Source organism: Acartia tonsa, chromosome 13 (genome assembly GCF_053477335.1).
Source record: "Acartia tonsa isolate MP-2025a chromosome 13, ASM5347733v1, whole genome shotgun sequence".
Taxonomy (NCBI): domain Eukaryota; kingdom Metazoa; phylum Arthropoda; class Copepoda; order Calanoida; family Acartiidae; genus Acartia; species Acartia tonsa.
Window position 1 is genome coordinate 23,653,868 of NC_137272.1, and position 13,401 is coordinate 23,667,268.

The following is a 13,401-nucleotide window of genomic DNA, read 5'->3' on the forward strand; positions in this document are numbered from 1 at the left end:
ACTTTTAAGCACTTTTGTGGAAACAAAGAAACACCCAAAAATAAACTTGGGTTTTAAGAAGGGTTGGAGGGTGGTCCAACCCTAAACATATTTAGCAAGAGCGAGGCTTCTCAATATCTAGTTTTGTTCATTCATTAACAAATCTAATATACATACATACTACCCCCCCTCTCTTTTTTTTCAATGGCCCTTTTTCGTCTGCTGCAAATTTTTTTCTCCCACTCGGTTGTGTTAATATTCCCGTTACCATTGGTTGATTTTCAAAGACCCAATTGAGTCGGCACAAGGGCATTTCGATAGGGAAATGAAGATTCTTAACCCTTTCTCCCTTTAATGTTTTACTCTAATGATTCATTACCTTTTATCCATTAAAAACATTTAAGAATTTTTATAATTATTGGGCTTTAATTTGCCATGTTGTCCCAAACTACTAGGATGGAATATATTTGCTAAGCCCCTAGAGGAAGGGGGAATCCACATTCAATTTAAGTTTTTAAAAGAAAAAGAGGGGTAATTTTTTCTAGGAGGGGTTTCTACCTTTAAAATTAAACTTTTCCAGGACCTAAGAGAAGCTATACACTGTAAAGGAGAAACTTATCGATTCAGCTTTTAGCGAGATAATTCTGTAAAAATAGATAGATATACAACCTGCTACTTTTATATAAGGATTAAATCTCAAATATGTATACCTTCCTAGAGTCCTTGACTGTTTACAGGTATTAAGATTACAAATTGAATCCGTCACGTTTTTAAATGCACAAACATATTGGTGTGCAAAAAAATCGCAAATATACCAAATTGGGAAATAAATGTAAAATTATTTAAGGTATAGTCAAGCATTTAGAAGCATTATATTGTATTAATTTAGATAGTGACAGACATAATCTACACCCTTTTCTTCCCTCTATAATGACAAAAATTAAATACCGATAAATTTAATTTATCTTTAATTCCCATATTCCTATAATTCATTTTTATTGACTTTGTAAAACTATAATTTTAAATTTTTGGGTTTTTTAAAATTTTATTTCAACACCCCAACCATCTACCTACTTTTTTAACCAGATACTTTGTAATTTGGAGTTGGTTTGTCACAGCTTAAATAGATCAGTGCAGAAAAAAGTTGCTCACAAAAATATCAAGGTTTTTAAAAGAAATGCAGATGATAAAAACTTTTTTGTATATTGATTTTGCTATAAAATATTTTTTTTTATGTGAAATTAAATAGCAATCAATCTTAGGTATACCTATAACCCTCCGATGGTAATGTGTCGGGTTGCTATTGGGTTCATGTCAATACCACATCATGTTATAAAGAGACATTAAAGAAGTTGCTTTGGATGGAATGTGATATCAATAGTACTTAACGGTGGAATACTTTGGTATTTAAACAGGCGCAACTCATAACAATGCACAGTTAGGACTTCTAGGCATAGGTCTTGCAATAAGGGTAGTTTGTAGATAAGTAGACTAGACATGGCACCCTTTGCTATTCATTTTTTGCAAATTTGCAAATTCTATTTTTTAGCTAATATAAACCAACAGAATGGGCTTAATATCAAAGCTGTTTCTATACTATTGAGATACTATAACACCACATAAGTATTGATAAGGGTTTGTCAAGCTACTGTACTGTTAAACATTTTATTTGATTGACTCCAAACTCTATCTATTTAATCTGACATTAGTATTACTACTTACTTCGGTTGAAAAACAATACAACATTATTATATATGTATTTCTAGTTGCCAAAGCGAAGCATCCAAAAAAAATCCATCCTGGAACTAACATACATCTTTTTTAACAATAAGATATCTTAAAGTTAAAGTTTTTAAATTTTTTTAACCAGAAACATACAGACATCCTATTCTTACTTATTTTACACTTAAGTTTATTTGCTGTAGAAATCGAACACTACGTTTTGGTTGACACAAATGGACATTAGTATTTTAATTTAACAGTTTTTTTTAGATTAAATTAAAATCTAATGCAATTTTAATCTAATCTTCCTTGGTTATATAGCTTTAAATATTGAAACATCAAAATATTCTCTAAAATATTGATCGAAGTCTCTATGGTCATACTTAAAGGGAGTGTGAACGTAAAAATTTCTCATTTGATTATCAAATCTCAACATTTTCTAATCACATTTCATTACACTGATCAACCAAAAACGTCCTATTAACAAAAATATCCAGGAATAATGCCTTGATTTTATGGTATTTTGGGAGGGAAAGTAGAAAAAAAACAGGGAAAGTCTGAACGTTTTTGTTTCTTATAATGTTTGTAGGGAGATTTAACTTGTCTTATATAGTTGAAACAATTTACTTACTGTTAAGGATTTATTTTATGATTTAAAATTGCCAATTAGTTTTTTAATAACGTAGTAATTAGGTAAAAAATTTAGGTTATTTAAAATAATAATATCCTTTTTTATTGTGTTGGATAATAAATAACCCACTTTAGAGAATTAGTTTACACTTTTATCAGACTGTTTATAAAGAAATATTGTACCTTTATTATTTATAAATTTGTAATTAAAGGTGGGTGAGAGATGGGCCATCTAAAGTTACTTGGATACTAATAAAAAAACCTGTTTCTAGCTTTGTTATTGTATTTGGTATTAAATAAAAAATATTGCTTATTTTATCAATTTCTAAGTAACTATACATTTGTTTAAAGCAAAGATTATGTTAAAAGTCAGCTTAACCGTTAGGTCAAAAAGTTTAGTTTTAGCTATAAAAAGGAAAAAAGACAATTAACTGCACATTTATATAGTCCGGAATTTTTTTCGCAATCTTGGACATAATAAAAATCGACGGAAAAGGCGTTTTTTAAGGAAACGAGAGACAGTTTTGCCCTATCTTTGAGATTATATGAAAGAGATGATGTCAGGGTTTGATAATCTGATGAGAAATTTTCTCGTTCACAGTCCCTTTAACTTTGAAGAAATGATTTTAAAGAAAAGCTGATTTGAAAGACAAGAATCAACTAATATAATTACAAAAGAAACCCCTTCATCCACAGCCGCACTCAACCGAAAATTTAATTTCAGCAGCAGTCAAAATGTTTAGTTATCTAAAATGTTAGCTCTTCATCTTTGTTTTTTTTCACATAAAATAGAGAAATTTATTGTTCATTCACTTCAGCATATAATCACAATCTTATATTAGAATAATAGAACATTTAAATATGCGTAACAAGTAAAGGGAAGTGTTATATTGTGCTGTTGTAATAAATTACGGTTCTGATGGTTTTGTAACGTGATATATTTGCGGAAGTGAATTCACACCAGAAAATTTATTTGTCCTCAAAGTTTTATTGCAAGATATGGAATAAATGATGAATTATTGAACACATTATGTTTTTAGGTCAGGTTAGGGTCTTCCAATCTATATATATGAATGTCTGGAGTGTTTAACATCGAGAATATTGGAATAAATTGTGATTTTTTGGACGCATTTTATCCTTATACTAAAGTAACAGGATGTCTGTCTGTTTGTGTGTCTGTCTGTCCGCCTGTCTGTCCGTCTGTCTGTCTGTCTACTCTTCAGGTAATATACCTACTGGACCTGTGATGGTTTTAAGCTATTTTCTTAGGGGATAAGTATTCGGTTTTATTAGAGATGTTCAATTTCAAGAAAAACAACCCTTGTACTATTGAAACACTATGGGACTACCGGGTCTCCGTAATCTAAAATTGATATCACAAAATCTGACTATGATAGGTCACTTTATAAAATAGCAAATAAATAAGTGGTAATGCATACCACTGAATACACTCACATGAGAATTAAGCGTTACAAGATAGCCCTACTAATAGAATTGATATAGTAACATGGATATTGTGACAGGGTCAGTTTTGTTGTAAATATATGTTGCTAATACAGTCCTCAGATATTGGACAATACGTTCCTTTTTGGTCAGGGGAGGATTTTGGTAAAGTAATCAGGATGTACTAGAATCTCTCGCGATATCCACGTATTATATAATCATTACTGGCTGTAAGTCTTAAAGAGGTAACAATGGTTAACAAATCAAGTACCTCAACCATGCCAGGTATTTAGGTTCACTTTACGCTGAAGTCACTGGTTCATTGTTGGAACGTAGGAACCCTACAAATAGATGAAAATGATAAGAACTCAATATAACTTTTCATATAAAACACCAGGTCATGTCAAATAAGAAGAAGGGACATGTCCAGAGGTAATCGGATAGGGAAATGGATTTCAAAAATAATCTTTTGTCAATCAAATGCCTGCCACGTGAATTAGATCTCACAGTTATGAATTCCAGACAAAAGTCCTGCAATCAAAGGGTCTGTTGGATGTTACTTAATATAATATCCTAATTGGAGGTACATCTCATTTCAAGCGTATAATGATGACCTGAATAAAGAAGATGAGAATCCTACCCAGACGCCTAGATTAACTAGGTAAAGAATATCCCATAATCATGTACCTGTATCCTTGATATATTTAAATTAGAAATATGACATTCAATAAAATTTATGTCTCCAATATTTTTGCCGGTCAAAAAATAATGTTCTTAAATATTGTCAACTATTACATAAATATGCAGGATAGAATTATAATTTTTGTTACAATAATAATTATACATCAATGTTTGGGTATAGTCCCTTTCGTGGCAACGCACCTTAAGGGGCGATTCTTCGTATTTTTCACATTAGCTTTTCTCCTATTCAATCACTGTTTCAACGACAAATTTTAAAAAAATATTTGGTTGAAGATTCATTTATATCATTTCTGCCTATGACAATTTCAATTGAACGCACATACACACACACATACACACACACACAGACTCCAATAAATCAATTACTAAGCCTAAAAAGTTTACTGCTCAATTTCAAATGCTGTAAAAACAGTTATTTTGGAACTATATTTTTATTAAACCTGTAAAATATGACATTAAATTTATTCAAATAAAGTGAAGCCTAACCAAATAATTTTTTAGTTAGTTGGTCGGTTTTTCACCTGCTGTGTAACTTTTGTTGTCTGTAGCTTAAGATTTCGATAACTACTGAACTGACTGAGTTCTTCATTTTAGGAAGGCTTTACATAGGTCCTTTGGATGGTTTTTGGCTATTTTTCTCTACTATTTCGAATATAGTGCCACCAGATGCTAGAGACGCAGGCGCTAGTATATGAGACAAAAAATAAAGGCTTCAAAAGACGAAAATTTGAATGAAAAAGTAGACAAGAAAAAAATTTGGAATATTAAAAGTTAATTTAGATTTTATCCTCCAATTTAGAATTGAAAATAGAAGTAATAAAAGAAAATTACTTGGTTTCCTGAAAATAATTTAAAACAAGAATCATACGATCAAAAGAAGCGAAGCTAATGGGGCTTATTAATCATTTACGTTGGATTAAAAGCCTATTACATCAATAAATCTAATTATATTTGTTTTGTTTTTTTAACAATAAAACCATTGTAAAACTCTGCAGATTTTTAAATGATAAAAACAGGTTTTTTTTTGACAAATCCAGAAAATTTGCAAATTCTTTTACAGAAAAGTTTTGCCTTTGAAAATCATCATACAGGAAATATTAGTTAGATGGGTTTTAGTTAAATTTAAAAATACTTTCTACCAAAATTTGAATTTGAATAAAGAACATTGATATACATAAATTTAAATTTATTTGATGCTTAAAATTGCTTTTATGGTTATTAGCCATTATTAAAGTTGGACAGCACTTTAAATAAAATTTTTAAGAAAAATATTTGTTCATTTATGTACTTGACTATTTTGATGGGGGTAATTTACCGTCTTACAAGATTATAGAATAGTATTTCCCGCATTGTATTATAAACAGCTTTCCGCGGATATATAAAATGTACAATTATAAGATTAAAACCAGTTTTTTTAGCCCCGAGATGCCATAGGCATAGTTTTTTCGTATGGATGAGAACCAGCTCTTATCCACCGGATATTAATCGGATTAACAAACACATAATCTGGTTTCAGAAAGGTATTTTTATCGAACAATAATAAGAATTTTGTATATTAACAGTGAGTTTATAAATTAAATACTTTCAGAACACATGCTGCGCGTATAAAAACTCTAATACTAAATAATAATGCAAAAAGTTGGTGTAGCTGACTAAACCTTTTTTCTTATCATGTACACTACATGATATTTTATTCCCTTTTATGCCCATATCTTTGAAGTAGCGAAGCTATATGCAAATGTTTCCGTCCGTCTGTCCGCAGAAAAGTCAAAATAGCAATATCCATTCCCAGAACATCTATTTTCATTCTTTCCTTTTTTACTCATCTCTCATTCAAAACTTAATTCTTATGTAGGTGCACTGGAAAAAATCTACCTAGATTTCAAACACTTTTGTTTTGTCAATTTTTACGCTCTTAATTTGTTTTGTTTTAGCAGCGTCAATTGTAAAATAAAATAAGCATAAAAATATTAAATATACTTTTTTAGAGTGTAGCAGAAAAAGCCCTTGGATAGGAGGGGGTCTTTTTACCTACTTAATGGTACAGCATTAGTTAACAAAAGTTTTGATGTTTAATTCAATAAAAAGTGGTCACATCACTGCCGGGATGCAGGGATAGGAAAAACAAAGATATGTCAATAATAAAAAAAAATTTCTCTTAAATTAATTTTTTTATATTTTTCCTCAAACTATCATGACGAAGAGTTTGTGTTGTTATGTTGTTATCTACATAAAACTTTACCTAATTAATTATTCTTTATTTTTATGCTTCTAAAAGTCCTTGTTTAAGAAAGAAACCCCCATTTTCATTTTAAGTTTAAAAGAAAAAAAAATTGGTGGGGTTATTTCTATTGGGAAAAACCTTCCATGTACCCATAAAAGCTTCACTGTAAAGGATCATATCGGTACGACTGTTACTAATTTTCTGTCAAACAATGGGAAATAAAGAGTGCTTCTTAAGTTTCTAAAATTAGGACAAGAACCAAGGAAATTTTTGGAATATCTATTTCTATTTCTATCTTGGATCACTTTTTTTCTTGTGAAAAACGTATACAGGTAAAACGAATTGTAAAGTGGCTACGGTCCTAGAAATAGGACAAGGACTATACGAATTTGTCGAAAATCCATTTGTATGCCCATTACTTGGTGTGCATCCTTTAACGCCAATGTATCAAATCATTACAACGGCAAATCAGTACCATAGCTCAAAGTACCATTTTCGCTTTTGTTGCCTCAATTCTCATCATTAAACAACTATTCAAATCTTTTTGGTAATGTAACTTTTTTGGCAATATTAAACATTCAGCGAATATGATAATATACGGAATTGAAAGCACATCCGATGACTTTTCTTATTGAAAGTCCATATTCTTGATATTGTAAGGAAATGGATAAAATTACTTTCCAAGTCATATTAACATACTTACACTTTTCTGTCTATCTTTCTCTCTATCTATCCATCTATCTATTCATAACACATATATTTTTTTCTATCTAGCTATTTATTTACATTTTTTCCGGTCATCTATCTATCTGCCCGATATCTATCTGCCATCTAGCTATCTATTTAAAAGCTTGTCAAAAATGTTGAGTTATTAGGGCGATGCTACAAAAAGTCTAATTACATAAGGTATAATTTACAAAAGGTGTAATTACATAAGGTCTAATCCTACATAAGGTCTAATGTTACGAAAGGTCTAATTATTTTTACATATAATAAAATTATCGCTTAAAAAGTCTTCCATCTGCCAAAGAAAAAATCTTCTAATTTCTATGACCATTACATTAGACCATTTGTAGCACTAGATCATAGGCCAACATAGGCTTGTAGTCATAATGTCCAATTTGAACGACAAAAATATTACAAAAAATATCCTTCTGCAAATTATTATCATATTTTCAAAGATTAATAAAAATTTAAAATTCCATAAAATGAAATAATAATGCGGAACTGTGTAAGGTAATAAAATCTTATTAACTTTTATTTCTATTATTTCCTGTTTAAGTAAAGGGGAAAATGTTTTAAGTTAAAATAATTAAATAGGATAATATAAACAGTAATAACTTTGCCGTGATGGGGTGCACACGTACCTCTTCTGAGCTCTGTCTTGTGCTAGACTGAATTTTTTTTAGTCTTTTTTTTATACAGTCAGCTTATAAAGAAATGGGGCGACAATTGTATAAGAACCTATTGGATTCTGAAGAATTTTAAGAAGAAAAAACCATCATGAAGATCAGAACAACTTACCATCTCAGTGAAAGCCAACCAGAAATTTGAAATATAACAAAAAAATCCGTTTACATGGACTTTTGTTTTGTTTGATAAACATGTGTATTTATTTACATCTCCCCTTTTCACCATCTTCGTCCTGTCTACCCCTCACCTTCCCTTTCTCTTCTCCCACATGGTCAGGCAAGTTGACCCCAAAGCCAATCTTCTCAAACATGTGTTTTCACCTCACCTCATCCTTCCACCCCCAAGCCTTCCAACATCTACATATAGAATTACAAACGGAACCACAATAGGCATATCAGAGACAAAACAAATAAAATTTGGGGATATTTATTTGTTTCAGTTATTACTCCTGAATTGTCAGTATAATCCCTTGGTTGCTCGTGCCAGGCGTTGTCCATTTTATTATGAGCAGAGGCATTTTTAATTAAATGTTTGCGTCGTGCTGTAGACGAACTGTCTTATACTAAGGCATTTTCAAGTTAATTTTCCGCCAAGTATTAATACAGAAGAAATCAGTATCCTGTACAAACTGTAAATATCCTCAATAGCAAAGCCGACGGTTTTATTCATCATTCTTTCCAGGGAATCTTCATTACATCAATCTAAAGAACATATCTGAAAGAAGAATAGCATCAATATATTCAACTACAAATCTATATTATCTATTATCATGTTGATTATATCATTATTATAATCTTTATTATATATGCATTATACTATGTTAGTATGGAGAATAACATAGGCATATCATTATTTTCCAGTATTTAGCCAAAGAAATACTGAGACTGCCCTATTTATGGCAACATTGCGGCCCATAGTGCCCTATCTCACCTTTGATCCAAGGAGGATCAAGATGTCTTATGACAATATCTCATTTATAACGAATTTTATCTCTATCATATGTAGTTAGCTTATTATTAATATTATTCTCTGAAATGATAATGTTTTTTTAATTTATATGTATGATGTGTTCCTTTCAATTAAAATTATTTGTATTTTTATCATGTATGTTTTATTCCAAAAGATGAATAAATCATTTAAACACAAAGGATAATATATAGTAGAAATTCTTTTTTTTTAAATTTTACACGTACATCTAACAAGAGGAGAAGCGTTTATAATATAGGTTTAGGGCGGTGAATACATCCCCTGTCAGATAATGGGGGATAGATAACCCTCCTAGAGGCTAGATGTACGCCCTCCCCAAAACCCCCTTTGACAAGCGGATGGCGGCCTTTTTTTTAAAATCACACCACACCCATTTAATTTAAGAACAAAGTGCCACTGAACATTTTTTCCGTTCCTCTTAACTTACAAAAAAGCATATTACAAGAATTAATATAACCATAAAAAGGAAATGTGGTTCTGACAAACAATTCCGGGTAAAAATTTCCCCACAACCCCCTTCCCTGATCCCCCCCCCCCTTCCTACCCACTTCCATTTAGTTACATAAAAAAAACAAGTTTTACGTCAACTCTACGCCAATAAAATATTTAATTTCAAATGGAATAAATTGGCTGAATAGCAGCCCCTGGGTATAACAAAGAAATGGTTTATAATTATTTTCAAATAAAGTCCTTGCACATAATCTTTATTGAAGAAAGAAATATGTAATCAAATATGCTAAGAGCACTGAGGCCTAGCCAGAGTCCGAGTGCAAAACCCAGATCAACAATGAGAGCAAAAATGTCATAAGCATCAACATCAGTGGTCAGTAGGATTTCTGCATTTATTTCAAACTCAGCACCTCAATTGTCAGGTCACCTAAGTCAGTCAAAGTTAATGGACAGATATTTCCGTATGTAGACAAGACGCTAGCAGTTGTTGTCTCATCTTGTTCAGTATATTATTCATTTCTTTGATGCAAAGCTACTCTTTGATTTAAAATCCATCTGACCATTTTTCTGTCTTAAAGAAACCATCAGGTGAAAAGTGAATTATTTTGCTGTTTTTCAAAATAGAGAACAAAATTTTTGTGAAGATAAAGTGAAAGAAAACATTGCTAAAGAACCCATGTAAATATGAGGGAGGATAGAGATGTAGATTGATTTAAGCGCTATTTATCTTTCCCTCCATGTTTTATTAGAACCACAATTGAAATAGAAAGAAAGAAGGGGGAATTGTTATACTGAATAATATTTGGTTCTTTCACAAAGTTACAATATTTTGTTCCAACGAAATAGCTTTTAATACTGATTTATTTTTAAATGGAAGCTTTTTCACATTTAAGGTCTATATGTATAGCTGTGGTTGTTAGAATTGCCCTACGGATTTCAGACTTTGTATGATGATTATTTTAACGGTTAGAAACAATTTAAAAAGCGTAGCCACTTTACAATCATAATTCAGAAATATTACAACATTACAAAAATTGGTTGTTTAGTAAAAGTATTAGAATATCTATTTTTTGTGGGTTGCACAACATTATATTTTTATTCAGTGTCCTATCTTTTTATTCATTAATACAGAACGTTATGAATTATCTTCCCCTTAATTTTTTCATTTACAATTCTAACTTTGGTAGCTCGCAATTTTGATTATTTGAGCCACCCTCCCAGATTTTTATTACAACAGCATTGTCAAAGAAATGAAAAATAAATAAAAGAAAAGAAAAGAAAAGAAAAGGATTAGATAAAAGAGACTAATGGAAAATGAGAAAGAGCGAGGAAAAGAAAGAGATAGATAGATAGATATATCTAATGATGATAAACAAAACTACCCCTTCTGTAGATTAATATTTTTGGTTGAAAAGTTTTGACACTATAAGTTTGGAACCAATTATTCAAAATTCAATCAAAGTACCCAAAGTTTTAAACCAACAAATAAGAGATCGTGGTTCTAAAACTTTTGATACCAGTGTAATTTCTAGTCCAATGTCACCTACCTCCCTAGTGAAAGACAGACACGATAAAAATGAATCTACAGGTATAAATACAATGTACTTCATCCAATTAAGCGAATTAAATAACTAGCAAATTTAGGTTTACCCACCACCCACCCCCTTTTTTAAGCAGGGGTTAGAAATTAAAAGTTGTTTCTACTGCTGCGAAGAATAAAAAGTATGTGTAAGGGGAATGCCTTGGCTAAAAACCAGCGAACTCCCTAACCAGGCACTTCAAGACAAACGTAGTGCAATCAAAGTGTGGATTGTCTGCAATAGTTGGGATGTTAGTGCCTTTGGACGTGCTTATCAAACCTACTTTGAGGTATTAAGTATTAACTAACATTTAAAGACTTTTATCCCCTTTTTAAAAATAGCCTAAAACCAACAAAAGATACATAGACATATTAACGTAGAATGTAAATATTTTCGCTTGGTTGTCAATGAGAGTTTAAAACAAAAGTTCTCGATAACTGGTGGACAAATTCGGATTTTCTTTATCATATCGCTATTGGTATTTTCAGCTGTATTTCTGGAATACCGTAAATAAAGTATACCATAGTTGGCTAACTTGTTATTTTCAAACAAAATTGAATCATCAAGTCTCCAGGTCAGGGATATAGGGTTATATCAATGGAGAATAAATAAATATTCCCCCCAAATATCAATAAGTAAGAATATACAAATTCTAGCTTACAATTAGTATGGGAAAGAAAGGGTTGAATATTTATTTAATTATAATTATCCCTTTCCTCCCTGTGGTTCTCTGTGAGGTGTATTACTCTTTAGTTTTTTTAGTTTGCCTTTAGTTTTACTTCAGTTATCATCAGAATAATGCTATTTTTTATGAAGAAGCTTTTCTACGGTTTTGGTTCATTCTGTCCGTATGTCTGTAATGGATAGCTCTTATTGTATAATTAAGTCTTACATATAAGTACGTTCGTAATAGAAAAAAACTATTATAATCTTCTTATTTATTGTATTTTTAAAAATTCATGAATTATGAAAAAGAAGATGTAAAAACACATCAAGGTGTTTATTGATAGAACAACCGAATATTAGTATGTCCCCTCCAATTTTCTCCGCTGATATTAAACTGACAGCTGAACTTTTTAGTAAAGATTCCCATGACAAATGCGCATCTAGTCTAAACATTATTTTTCCCGTCTGTCTGTCGTTCATGGTTCAAAAGACTAACATACTTGTTTGTAAGAGTTTCGTTATTTCTATTTCTTTTTAAAGACTACTCATCATCTGCTATATAACTTACTTCGTCCATTTATCCATTCATGTTATTTTTATTTAACTTTCGTTTTGTTTACTTTTTATCTTAAATTTCTTTTATTATTTTTCACTCACTTTTCCTTTCCTCTTTCTCCTAATTATCTCTCTTATTTTTCTTTCTCTCTCTCTCTTTCTTTTTTACCCCTCTCATTTTCTCATTCAGTGGTTTAAATGTTATTTGAAATATTTGATTTAATATTTGTATTGATCAATCATGTACTGAAGCATAATACAATATTCCAATATCTGGGATGTTGTTCCTTTAAAATAGATGTTTAAAAATCGTCAAATCTATTTTTGTAAGCTTGAATATCCAAAGATGTTTAAATTATGATACAGTTAATTGACCAATCATAGAGATTTTAAGGATTTTTAAAATGGGGATGGCTTTTTAGAGCATGACTAACAGATAAAAAACAAAATGAGTTGTATACTTATATAGAGTGAGTTTTAGAGTAGTTTTGCTACTAGAGAGTCTATAGCATTCTTTTAAAAAGAACCATCATAAGAAAGTGATATGTGTGTAAAAATGAAATATTGGCTTAACTCTACAAGATTGATAGTGTGGTATCCGCCGAGGATAAATGGCAGACACCGGAGTTCAATTAGATTACGGCAGTGTGACAGACGTGGACACCTTACGATAGAGAAGCTACGCTTCTCTAACATTCACTAGATAATGATCAACATCTATTTCAGTTGTCACTTTATTGAAGGTTTAAAAGATACTAAAGCTATATACAACAAACAATAATTACATGGATAGGAATAAATAATCATAACATAAAAGCATCATAATACATATACAATGGTCAGTTTGGGCAATAATGATCCCCCATCCCTGAAAAGGGTGGGGGAGAATTAAGAATACAGTTAACCATAATAAACATGACAGATTCAATCATTAATTTTAAGCATAGGGAGGGGGTCGCTAGACCCCTTCCCCAGGACTCGGGGGAGGGCCATTGACCCTCCACCGAACCCTAGATCAGGGGTGCCATAGGCATGGCTCACGGTTGCCGA